Genomic DNA, 12,596 nt, shown 5'->3' with positions numbered 1-12,596 from the left:
ATGTGTTGCAGGATGTCAGATGCAAGTGGTCTTTTTCTGACTTAAGGATCGTTCTCATAATTATGGCATCTTTCATCGTGGCTGAGAACGTCCCCCCTATGCTCTTCATAAACATCTTTCAATTTCCCTGCAACCTGACATTTATATATCTGCTAGAATTCCACCAGGAGTTCATCTTCTCCTGGTGTCTTGTCTTTTGAAATATCTTCAATTGTTTAAGCTATTTTCTGTACTTGGAGTTCCTGCTCTCGATCATCTACTTCATCTGGTGTCAACCTGGGCAAAGTCAGTCTGCCCATGCAAGTACTAGCCTGATCCCCTATGGACCCCTCTGTGCTTCTATATAATTGATTGAGGTGATTGTGAGTAGTGTCTTATTATGGCTGAAGTGGGTTATGGTTCTCTCTAATGTACCAGTTGCCTTCCTCAACACCAGTAAGATCGTACTTGATCTTTTCCCTTTCAATATCCCAGCTAACAATTTCCCATGTTTATCTCCCTTTCTATGCAACTACTGCCTTTTACTCTTTACCAGTGAACTTGTCTAATGTATCCCAGATACTCTCGATTTCTCTTTTTACCTATATGCTTCTCACATGCTTTGGAGCACTGGCTCTTCACATTTTTGAAAATCTTCCATCTGCCTCTCCGCTTGTGACTGGGGACTGCTTATTCTGCTTGTGCACTCACAGTTCAGGACTACTTTTATTGCCTCCCATTCGCCTCCACTGTTATCTGTTGATTTCCAGTTTGTTTCAACATATGTATCTATAGTGGCAAGAAGATCCCCTCTAAAGACCACATTTTGTAACATCACCAGATTGGGCCTCAGGTTTGGGATTAGAGCATTAACTTGTTTGGGGTTCAATTTAATGAAATGGTAAAGGGTGGTTTTCAGGCTGCTAGAAAACTGCTTAGGTCAGGATGCGACACAGGGAATTTGTTGGCCAGGTTTGTTGGCTCTGTGGTTGCCCTTGGTAAGAGTGGTGCTTGGTTGGGCTCCTTGGGCCTCTGTGGAAATGTTCGGGCAAATATGCTGGATGCAGGCTTGGTGTCACTACGCTCGGGAGGCCTGTTCTCCAAAGCAATGAGACTCAAATAGGGCATGCAACAGTGCTTAAGCTTTGGGATTACCGTTTGCTGAGAGCATCCCCCTAGTATGCATGGGAGGTTTTGAAGCTTTAGAGGCTTTGGCATCTCGGGAATTGCCATCAGTCCAGCTTTATCAGTGATAGGTCCATGGCAACTACAGCCTCATCATCAATGAATGGATGTCCAAGTGGGTCTGCAGTCCTGGAAGTAGAAATATTATTAGCAGATGAAGTATTGCGTTGAATTTCTGTTTTAACATTTTTTCTTCTAATTCTTGATTGAGCATTTGTAAGTATGTCTGAAATTCAGGCAATGTAGTGTACTTTTTATAGACAATAAATGCATCTTCATAGCATTGAAAGGGACCTATAAGAAGTTTGTCTTTGCACTAGATTTCAAATAGTTGAAGTGCTAAATAGTTCAATTTTCTCATGTGGCACAACTTCATTTGCAGTGTTTAATATGTCAAAGGAAACCAACTCTTATTAAACAACCATTGGTACTTTATACATTTCGGGTAGGCTTTTCAGAAATCTTTGACGTGCTGCTAGTTTCCTATTCGTTTTCTTCTTATGTGACCACAAAAGTGTGTACCAAATGCCTACCTAATACTTGTTAAAGCCAATGCTGCAGACTAGTTTATTTTCTTACCTCGTTTTGCTTTTTGGTAGCATTGTGCCACATTAGTATCCCAAATTGTATTCATGCCAATAATTGTCCAAAATTAAGTTGTTACTATGATGAAGTTTCCTAATGGCCAATCATCTAACTCTTTAGATATTTGTTTTCTGCCTCTGCGCTCCTTATTCTTGCATGTCCGTGTATGTGCAAGATGATTAGGATTTGGTTTGTTGGGCACAGTTCTACTTTTTTAGCATGTTGTCTCGCCCAGAAATGGGTGTTGGAAATGATTTACACTTGAAAGGATTTGAATTAACATGGATTGGTGCAAGAGGTTTGAGATGGAATCAGTTAGTCCCTCTAGTTTCCTCAATTTGTTAATTTGCCCATCCCCACCTTCTGGTTATCCATTGTGGTGGCAGTGATTTGGGACATTTACCTGGAGTTTGAATGGATATTGAAATGAAGGAAACATTTTCCATCTTAATGTTTATTTTTCCTCCCACACATTTTGTGTTCTCAAATATTTGTCAGAGACCAAAGTGGAAGTGGTCTTCTATAAATGCTGCTAAGTTTGAAAAGGCTCGAAGACCTGTAAATAAGACAGTGTCATCATTCCTTGTGATCATCAAAATGTAAAATATTGCAATGAAGCACTGTATTATTAACCTGATGGTATACATTTTTACACCTATGGAAACCATATTATAATTTCAAACCAAACAACTTGCCTTGATAAACATATTTAATGTGTTTGTTGAGAGGAAATAAAGGCTCCATTAAGATCCACCCGGTTTTAACTCTAATTTTATTTTGTCGTATAATATTCTTTTTGTTTTTTTGTTTTTTTGTTTTTTGGATTTCAGTAAGTACCGCAGTACTTTCTAGATAATTTCGAGGAAGTACCACAGTACATAATAAACTTTTTTTAAAAAAAAAACATTTAAGTCTATTGAAATTATTTTCTCTAACCTTACAGACTTTGCTAAACTGCTTAATTTCTTCCTGTATATTACAAAAAGAGTGATAAGCTATATTTCACATTAAAACGCAGAAGAAAGAAAAAATATGGTCTTAAACCAGTGGTCTTCAACCTTTTTAATGCTGCACGCCCCCAGTAAAGAAATAAAATTCATCCGCCCCCCCCTCAGATTTTTCACAATTATTCCATTAAACTTCCAATGTTTAAATATGTCCTGACCTATTTAAACATGAGGCACATTTAAACATTACAGTTAAATTCTGTTAACCATTTTTCCCAGCTAGGATATATATGACTAAAGAAGCTAGTGATGTCCCTTTACTGAAAGGCTTACTGCCGCTCCTTTTTCCCCACTACTTAAAACAAAGCCCCACTATCAGCATAATGCTTAATTTGGCCAGAGCCTGACCCCCCCCCCCCCCCCCCCCTTCCCTCTTGGGGATTACTTGAGGCCCCCTAGTTTGAAGACCCCCTGCTCTAAACAATATGGGTGTCTTTTTATTTTTTATTTAGCAAACGCTTTTATAACCAATAGTATAGTTTCACCATCTTCATGTACCACAGTATGCTGCGAAGGTACTACGGTATACTGTGGCTGAATATATCACAAAGTTATTATCTGATAGAGACATCTAGCCGCAGATTCCTTAACTTAGAATATCCCCAAGCGTCAAACTGTATCCGGATGTTTTTTTTGCAGAACCTCTGCACGCCAGGGGACTGCGCCACACGATCCCGCAATGACGTCGTCCATGTACATGATGTCAGCGGGGTCATAGAAGTCCCTCCCGGCCCGCTGACGTCAGTTTCCTTCTTTTCCGCGTGCAACGGGGTTCCGGAGTAAGTGGTTTCTCTGGCCTGTTTACAGGCCCCCTTTCGACGCTTCACGTCTGGAACAGTGTGCGATGCCTTCGGGTTTTAAAATGTGTACTTCCTGTTCGCGGCAGATGTCCGCGACAGACCCGCATCTTATTTGTATGTGATGTCTAGGCGAGCACCATGACTCCCTGGACTACGACGCCTGTTAACATCCCAAGCCGAAGTCCCGGCGGGAGCGCCGGATGAAGCTTCTTTCGGCACGGCTGTCCCGGTCGGAGTCGTCTTGTCCGCAGACCTCTTCATCGCCGGCAAGTTCCTCTACTTTCCGGTTCCGCCGTCGATTGCTCTCTGGGGCCCGATGCCGTTGTTCGCCATCTGTAGGTAAGTCGAGGCGCATGTCGCCGAGGTCCTCCACCTCACTTTCTTCTGTTGTCGGGGCCACTTGTTCCCAGAACATTCCGGATGTGTGGCCCGACAGTCTCCCCGCCCCCTCTATCCACCCTATCCGGGTGCGAGGGCGACTCCGGCCCAAATGCAGGCCTCCTTTGGGTCCTCCCCCATTCCTGGGGTGTCTATGGGGCCTCTGCTTCTTGCAGGATCCCCAACGGACTCGCCGGTGGGTTACCCCCGGTGCCAATTGAGCCCTTGCCTCCCAGGGACGTATGATATGTGGTGTAGTCAGGGCGCGGCCCGGCTGGAAGCTTCTCTTTATGATGCTCTTTTGGGTTACTGGGTTCGGCCAGCCTCAGGTGATCCAGTAGCTCGTTCAGGTTTGCACCGCCACCGTCCTGCTCCATATGATCCGGTTTGCCTATTTGTGCACCCTGATGTGCAGGGGTTTGTTTTGCAAACTGCCTTCCCTTCCCTGCCCTGACTAAGGCTTCCTCCCGCCCGGGAGCCAGGTGGCTTGAGTCATGCAGTCGGAACATCTTTGCCTCCACTATTGCTTCACTACGGTCCTTAAATACAGTGTGTGTCTGGCACGGGTTAACTCTGCCCTGTGGGACTTTTCAGAGTCTTTGCTCTCCGCCGCCACTGAAGGCGGTCGTGTTGACCTCCTTCATCTTCTCAGGGATGGCCGAGACGTTGCTGAGTTTACGATCCGCTCCACCTTGGATACTGCTTATTCCTTAGGCGTGCTATGGCTGGTTCAGTTGCCTTGCGGCGCCATCCTTGGTTGCAGGATAGCGTCTTCCCGGAGAATATCCGGGAGAGACTTGATGATTTACCCTTTGAAGGGGTTTTGTTGTTTGATGCTCATGCCAAATCGGCTGTTAAGCGCCTCCTTGCGTGCTTTCGCCCTCCCCCTTAGTCCTGTATTCCTCAGGTGTTTGTTCTGGGGTGGTATCTTTTCCTTTAGCATCCTTTAGATATGCTGTGTGGTTTTAGGCTGGCGGTAAGCCTCAGGTCTTCTTTTCGCATGGTCGGGAGTAGTTAACATTTCATTTAGCATCCTTTGGGTGCATTATGCCTTTTGAGCTGACAGTTGGCCTACTGTGGCAGTGTTCCACATATTGTTGTGTCTGGTCCTCTGACTGTGGTTTGCCCTAAGAGGTTTTCCCTGTTGTTGGGGTGTGCATACTCCGTGTGGGGTACTTGTATGCTATTATATAGCTCTGCTTTATGTCAACTGGGCCTGCGCGATTCCTTGGACTCTGTGTCACCTGGTGCTCTTATCTGCCTTTGTATGGTACTCAGTGTTGTGCCTTGGCGTCATCTTCCACGCGTCATGGGTCATCTTGCTTATCTGAAAGAGACATGTTAGTGATAGTTTCCTTACCTTAGAATATCCCCAGGCGTCAAACTGGATACGGAAAGTTTTGCTTAGCAAGTACCCCTGTGCGTCAGTAGGTGGCGTCCTGCGTCACTGGCGTCAAAGTGCCTAGATGACGTCACGGAGACTACTTAGGCGCCACCCGTGCGCACTGACGTCAGTTCTTTCTTTTTCCGGGCCAGCAAGCGCAGATCCGCATTGAGCACGTACCTTTTCCTCCTGGTGCACGTAGGGATGCTGGCATGAAGTCCTGTGGGGCTTGCCCTCGTAATAGGTCTGTGGCGGACCCCCATGATGTTTGCCTCTAAATCAATCAATGCATTTTTAGAGCTCACTACTTACCCGTGAAGGTCTCCAGGCGCTTGGCGGGGGGGGGAGATGCTGCTGCTACTGATCGAAGAGCCAGGTCTTGAGTGGTCTTCTGAAGGCCAGTAGGTCTTGGGTCTGCCCGTAGTTTGGTGGGGAGGGTGTTCCAGGCTTTGGCGGCGAGGTGGGAGAAGGATCTGCCTCCGGCTGTCGTTCTTCGGATGTAGGGAACAGCGGTGAGGTCGGCCGGGCGGAGCTTGCGGGTGGGGGTGTAGAAGGTGAGTCTGTTGAGGTACGCTGGGCCGTTGTCGTGGAGGGCTTTGTGTGCATGGAAGAGGAGCTTGAAGGTTATCCTCTTGTTGACGGGGAGCCAGTGTAAGTCGCTCAGGTGGGGAGTGATGTGACTGCAGCGGGGGATGTTGAGGATCAGACGTGCTGAGGTGTTCTAGATGTGTTGCAGCGGTCTCAGGAGCTTGGCCAAAGCTCCTGCGTAGAGGGCGTTACCGTAGTCCAGCCTGCTGATGCCGAGGGCCTGGGTGACTGTTCTTCTTGTCTCAATGGGGATCCACTTGGAAGATCCTACATAGCATTCGGAGGATGTTAAAGCAGGAGGAGGAGACGTTGTTGACCTGCTTGGTCATGGTGGAGTCGAGGATGACCCCTAGGTTGCGTGCGTGGTCTGTGGGTGTCGGAGCAGTTCCCAATGTGGTCGGCCATCAGGAGTCGGCCCAGGCCGAAGGGGTGGACCCAAGAATGAGGACCTCAGTTTTGTCAGAGTTCAGTTTCTTTCGGCTGTTTCTCTTCCAGTCGGGGATGGCCTTCATTCCTTTGTGGAGGTTGATTTTGGCTGTGTGGGGGTCATTGGTGAGGGAGATGCCTGGAGACTGATCACGACTCCCGGGACTGTCGGGCCGTGGCCCGAAGGCCTTGAGGGAGCGGCGCTTGAAGTTGCTGGAGCTCCGGCGTTCTTCACATCGCCGCTCCGGGTCTCAGGCTGTTCCCGGGACCGCTAGCGGGACGGGAGCCGTCGCTCTTCGGGCTCCAAGTCTTCGCCATCGGATTCGGGTAAGCGATGTCATAAAGTCGAATAAGCACGTTCGCTCTCCGACGTCACCCCGTCGCTCCTCGGAGGCAGACGAGGGGGGCAGGGGCTCCGCCCCTGCGGCTCCTCAGGAGCCTGGGAGTCCCACGGTCTACCCGCCCTACCCGGGTCCGTCGGCGACTTCCGAACAGGTGGAAGAATTTCTTGTTGCCATTGACCACCTTTTTAGGCCTCGTGCCCCGCGCTCCCATGTCCAGATCCTGTAGGCCCGGCAGCTCCGCCAGCGGATCCAGCCCCGGTGCCACAGGATCCTACGCCGTTGGCTCCGGCGCCACAAGGTGCAGCATTGCCGGCTCCGGCCCGCCCTCAGCTCCACCCTCGGCGCCGCACTGGGTGCTGTTCATTCCGCCCTTTCCCCGGTTCCAGGACCATTTTGTTCCGGCCTGGGACCCGCCTTGATAGGTGGCGCCTGTCCGGCCCGGCCGAGGCCGTCTGCGCCGTTTCCGACACCGTTGGTCCCTTCTCCATCCCTGCGGCCACGACCGGCCCCTGCAGCATCTTAGGTGGGGCTGACTTCTCCAGGTGTTCTGCGCGGTCTAGTCTCGGAGGCTGGATGCACATTTAAGCGAGCCATGCTGATGCGCAGCGCCATCGCGCAGCGGGATCGCAGGATTTCCGCCGGAGTTACGCCTGAGTTCAGCCCGTCTGCGCCCGTCCGCGCTGAGGACGGGCTGCAGGACGGGCTGCCCTCTGCCAACATGTCCTCAGGTATGCTAACTCTGGATGACCACGTACATTATTCCTCCACGGCACTACACTGCGATCCCCAATCCTCACTACTTGCACTTTGTGCATTTTGCCCTTTCATTACTTTACATGTGCTGGTTGCGGTTTTTCCACCGGCAAAATGCAGCTTTCTAAGACTCAATTAAATATAAAGCATCACCGGGGAAAAGGAAGCCTACTAAGGGCCGTACCCCATCTTCTTTTTCTCCTCTCCATTTTTGGAGCTTAAACTGTAGATCGCTTCCTAAGAATAAATTAAACATCTTCGATTTCATAAGTGATGAACTTCCTGATGCAGTGTTCCTGACCGAGACCTGGCTACATGCTAGCTCGGGTCCGGATATTGCTGCAGCTATTCCTCCCAACTATGTTGTGTTGCATCAGGATAGACCCTCCGGCAAAGGTGGTGGAATTGCAATCATCTTTAAATCTATCTATCTATCAATGCAAACTGGAACAATTACATCTTCCAGGTAGCGAGGCAGCATTATTTAAACTAATGATTAACCCCCGACTGACGCTTTCCGGTCTGCTAATTTATCGGCCGCCCGGGAACGCAGCTTCGTGGATTCCCTCACTTGTTGATTGCCTTTCAGCAACACTATTGAAATCGAACAATTTCACTATTCTTGGTGATTTAAATATCCACTTAGAAGATGTTAATAACCCCCTGAATAAATCTTTTTTATCTGATCTTGAGGTTTTTAATCTCAAACTTTGTAATTCAGGGGCTACTCATCTCGCAGGCCACCTCTTGGACCCAATTATTTCTACTCTTTCGTTCGATTGTACTCAATCGGCGCGTCCGCTAAATTGGTCTGATCACTACGCGATACACTTTATGCTACCACCTGGTCTTTTTTCGGCCAGTGTTCATGTGGAGGAAATTAAATCGTCCTACCGATGGGACAGGCTCGACATGGCTGCCTTTAATCAGCGTCTGACTGAGACAATTCCGGCCTCTATCAATACAGAGCAGGACTTGAACATTCCCATTTCATGTTGGCTGACAGACGCAGTGACTGCTCTTACCCCTCGCTCTAGTAGCAAATATAGATCCCTGCGCTCCCCTGCACCTTGGTTCTCTGACGAGTTGAAAATCCAACGTGCTAAATGTAAAGCCCTGGAGAGGAAGTGGAGGATTTCATACTCTACTCCTTGCAAGGCGACTTACAAAGACGAGTTGAAGGTCTACCATGCAAATTGCAAACGTGCCAAGGCCACTTACATTGCCTCTACCATTACCCAAGCGCAAAATTGTCCTCTGACTCTTTTCGCCACTGTAAAGAAACTTACAGGATACCACTCCCTCCTTACCGACTTTGAATGGCACACAATGTAATGGCATTGCGGATTTCTTTATATCCAAGGTCGAGGGCATCTATCAATCTTTGGCCTCCCTTTCACAGCCAACTGATTCCCTCCAACCTGGCTCTTCATGCAGTGTTTTTTTCTCTCCCACTGTATTTATCCATAACTGGCTACCATTTGATGATTCCTCCTTCCTGTCTTGTCTAAATAGTATCAGGTCAGGTTCCCCTCGGGACCCAGTTCCTATGAAGATACTAAAACAACTAGACCTCGAACCACGGAGATTCTTAATGAGGCTACTGAACATCTCTCTTACCGAATCTCGGGTGGCACAGGAATGGAAACATGCCATTGTTGTCCCTTTGCTCAAAAAATCTGGTGCTGACATCACAAATCTTGCCAACTTTAGGCCTATATCCCTGCTGCCAGCCTGCTCCAAAATAGTGGAACGCCACGTTAACACCCAGCTCAATGAGTTTGTTGAAAACGTGGGATATCTCCATCCATCCCAATCAGGCTTTCGCGCTAATTACTCCACCGAATCCGCACTCCTTGGGGTGACTGAGCGACTGAGTGACTGAGCGACTCCGACACGGTATCGATAGCGGTGAGACCTTTGCGCTTATTCTTCTTGACTTAAGTGCTGCATTCGATACCGTGTCTCATTCCACTCTTTTGGAGTCCCTCCGCTCCCTTGGTGTTGATGGATCTGCGCTTGCCTGGGTGGCCTCATTTCTTAATGAGCGCACCTTTCAGGTTTTCTCAAACAAGGCTGAATCTGCGATTCATTCCTCAGCTTACGACGTCCCTCAAGGGTCTATATTAAGCCCATTGTTGTTTAATATTTACATCAGACCTCTTGCCTCCATCGTAGAGGACGCCGGTCTGTTTATATATTCATACGCAGACGATACGCAGATTGTGTTTTCTCTCTTTAGCAGCAGGCCTCAGGAAGTCTCTGCCCTTAAAGTTGGCCTATCTCGCGTTGCAGCTTGGATGCAAGACCATCTGCTAAAGCTAAACGGAGATAAGACGGAGGTTATTATATTAGGCAAGCATAAAGATCTGTGGGGCTCTAGACACTGGCCATGTGACATGGGTCCTCTGCCTACCCCTGTGCCTGTTGCTCGTAACCTCGGATTCTTGATTGACGACAAACTTTCGATGAGGCAGCAGGTGACCAAGGTCGCTGCAGTCTGTTTTAACACCTTACGCTGGCTGCAGAAGATCTTATGGATGCTGCCTGAGTCCACTCGAAGAACTGTCGTCCAGGCCCTTGTGATGTCTCGCATTGACTATGGCAATGTGCTTTATCTTGGAGAGGATAAAGCAACAATTAATAAACTCCAAGTGGTACAGAACTCAGCCGCTCGCCTCTTGCGCAATGTTCCACGGAGAACGTCCGCAATGCAAGCCTTGCGTGACCTGCACTGGCTGAGAATTTCAGATCGTGTCACCTTCAAAACACTGTTTTTTGTTCAAGATTCGTCAGGGTTCTGCCCCTTCCTACCTTCATAACCTTGCCCAGCCTTATATACCTGGCTGTTCCCTAAGGTCATCTAATAATGGCAATTTTCTGATTCCAAGAATCCGACTGGCAAAAATGGGAGGCCGTTCATTCGCATATCTCGGACCAAAGATGTGGAATGCTCTCCCGCTGGCGTTAAAAACAGAAACTAATCTTCTGGCTTTTCGTAAAAAGTTGAAGACTTTTCTGTTTTGATTTCCCCTTTTTTGTGATCTCTTTTTGCACCTGCTTGTTCTCTTTCTTCAGTCTGTCCCTGGCGCCGGGAAACCCATTGTGGGTAGCTGAGCGCAATACAAATTTAATAAAATAAAAATAAAATAAATAAATGAGGACTGGGACGGATCCGAGGACCCCCTTGCCCTGGAAGACGCTGGTGACCTCGACGTCTATTCTGACCCGGGGTTTGCCTCTACCCCGCTTGCGATGGAGGATGGCGCTTCCTACACAACGGTGCTCCGTCGGGCTGCGGAGGTCCTCAACCTCTACCTCCCCACGATGGCCCTTAAGACCAACCTCCTCACCGAGGTGCTCCAGACGGCGTCTACTTTGTCATAGCCATTGCTTCCCTTTAATGACTCCCTTACCGACGACCTTTTGGGCACTTGGTCGCGGCCGGCCACAGGGGCCCCGGTAGATAAAAACGTCTCCAGACGCCACCGGCTGTCGCCTGGCGCCCCTGCCTTTCTTACCACCCATCCCCGCCTGAGAGTCTGGTCATGCAGGCTTTTCCCACGGCTCCTCCAGATAAGGACTCTAAGAAACTGGAACAGTTTGGTAAGTGGTTGTTCTCTTCGGCCAGCTTGGGGCTGCGGTCGGTGAACACCGCCTGCTAATTGGCCGCTACTCCCACGCAGTATGGGATCTATTGCTCAGGTGTTGCCTCAATGTTCTGAGGAGGTCCAGGCTGTCCTATCTCAGGCGATTGCTGAGGGTAAGGTTGCGACTAAGTTTGCCATTTGGTGTGGTTTGGACACCGCCGACTCATTGGGCAGAGCGAGTTCTAAGACTGTGGCATTGCGACCCCACACCTGGTTGCATTCGCCTGGGTTCTCACCTGATATTCAGGACTCTCTCATGGGCATGCTCTTTGATGGTACCCGCCTGTTTGGCGATAAGGGCGACAACGCACCGGAGCGCTTTAAGGATTCGCGGGCCACTGCCAAGTCCTTGGGTCTCTTCAAAGAACCCGGCCATTCCTGGTTTTCGTTCCTTTTGCAACCAGGGCAGGGGCACCCAGGCACGTTCCTTCAACAAGCCTGTGCAGAACCAGCCTCAGCGCCGCCGTGGTCGTGGCTTTCGCAGGGGCTGGGAATCAACGTGTGGGTCGGTCCTCCTCCACCCCCGCTGCTCCTCCCTCCAAACCTTCCTAGTCCATCCTTTGAGCAGCCCCCCACGCCGGTGGGTGGCAGGATCCGCCACCACCTCCCCCACTGGCGCGATATTACATCGGACAAGTGGGTGCTGCAGATCATCCACAAGGGTTACCCCCCCTCCTCCAGCCATGCCGCCTCGCTGCCACCGCATGTCAGGGGATCATTTGCTTCTTCTCCAACAGGAAGTCATGGCCCTCTTGGCCAAAGGGGCCATCGAGTGCATTCCCGGGCAGGAAGTAGGGAGTGGTTGTTATTCCACTACTTTCTGGTCCCCAAAAAGGACAAGGGGGGCCTGCGCCCCATCTTGGACCTTCGGGACGTCAATCTCTTCCTCTGGAAGGAAAAATTCATAATGCTGAGACTTGCTCAGGTCTTGACTGCCCTCGACCCTGGAGACTGGATGGTAGCGTTGAACTTGCAGGACGCTTATTTTCACATCCCCGTACTGCCGGCCCACCGGCGTTACCTGCAGTTCACGGTAGGCCAGGAGCATTTTCAGTTTGCCATGCTCGCCTTCGGCCTTACCAGCACCCCTCGGGCGTTCACGAAAGTGATGGCAGTTGTCGCAGCTCATCTGAGAAGGTCATGGGTGTCGGTGTTCCCCTACCTCGTCGACTGGTTGTTGAAGGCGGGCTCACCCCAGGCAATAGTCCCCCACCTTCAGACTATGGCCGACCTCCTGCATTTGCTTGGGTTCTCCATCACCATGCCGAAGTCGCACCTAAATCCCTCTCAGAAGCTCCCCTTCATCGGAGCGGTTCTGGATTCGACGCAGTTTCAGGGTTATCCTCCCGAGCAGCGAGTCCGGGATATTCAGGCTATGATTCCGATCTTTCAGCCTCTGTCCCGGGTTTCAGTCAGGATGACCCTCTGGCTCCTGGGCCTGATGGCCTCCTGCATCCTGCTAGTGCAACATGCTAGATGGAATATGCAGGCTCTGCAGTGAGACCTGAAGTTCCAGT

The 12,596-nt window shown here is 49.7% G+C and overlaps 1 protein-coding gene across 6 annotated transcripts in view; it reads left to right on the top strand.

Annotated features, from left to right (window-relative positions):
• Positions 1-12,596, top strand: part of CCDC9 (coiled-coil domain containing 9) — a 515,467-nt gene that overhangs the window by 212,857 nt on the left and 290,014 nt on the right. The window lies entirely within an intron of this gene.

Source organism: Lissotriton vulgaris, chromosome 9 (genome assembly GCF_964263255.1).
Source record: "Lissotriton vulgaris chromosome 9, aLisVul1.2, whole genome shotgun sequence".
Classification (NCBI taxonomy): Eukaryota; Metazoa; Chordata; class Amphibia; order Caudata; family Salamandridae; genus Lissotriton; species Lissotriton vulgaris.
Note: the sequence above shows the minus strand (reverse complement) of the source record. Positions and strands in the feature narration are given on the sequence as shown.